Raw genomic sequence first — 216 nt, forward strand, 5'->3', positions numbered from 1 at the left:
ATTCTCTCCCTTCCCCTCCACTCTTACAATTTCTCGAAGAATTCCTCACAGTTACACACTCTAGCAAGCTATCTACACACTAATGGAATCTATCTAACCTCCAGGACTCCTCTCTTTTCGGCCAAAATCTTCTCTTTAAAGATGTGGATGAGTTTTCCGAAGAGTTGCTTATGCCCCCCTCCAAAATCCGGCCTTATCCATTGTACAAGTACACAT

This window comes from Phalaenopsis equestris, unplaced genomic scaffold (genome assembly GCF_001263595.1).
Source record: "Phalaenopsis equestris unplaced genomic scaffold, ASM126359v1 Scaffold203579, whole genome shotgun sequence".
NCBI classification, from domain to species: Eukaryota; Viridiplantae; Streptophyta; class Magnoliopsida; order Asparagales; family Orchidaceae; genus Phalaenopsis; species Phalaenopsis equestris.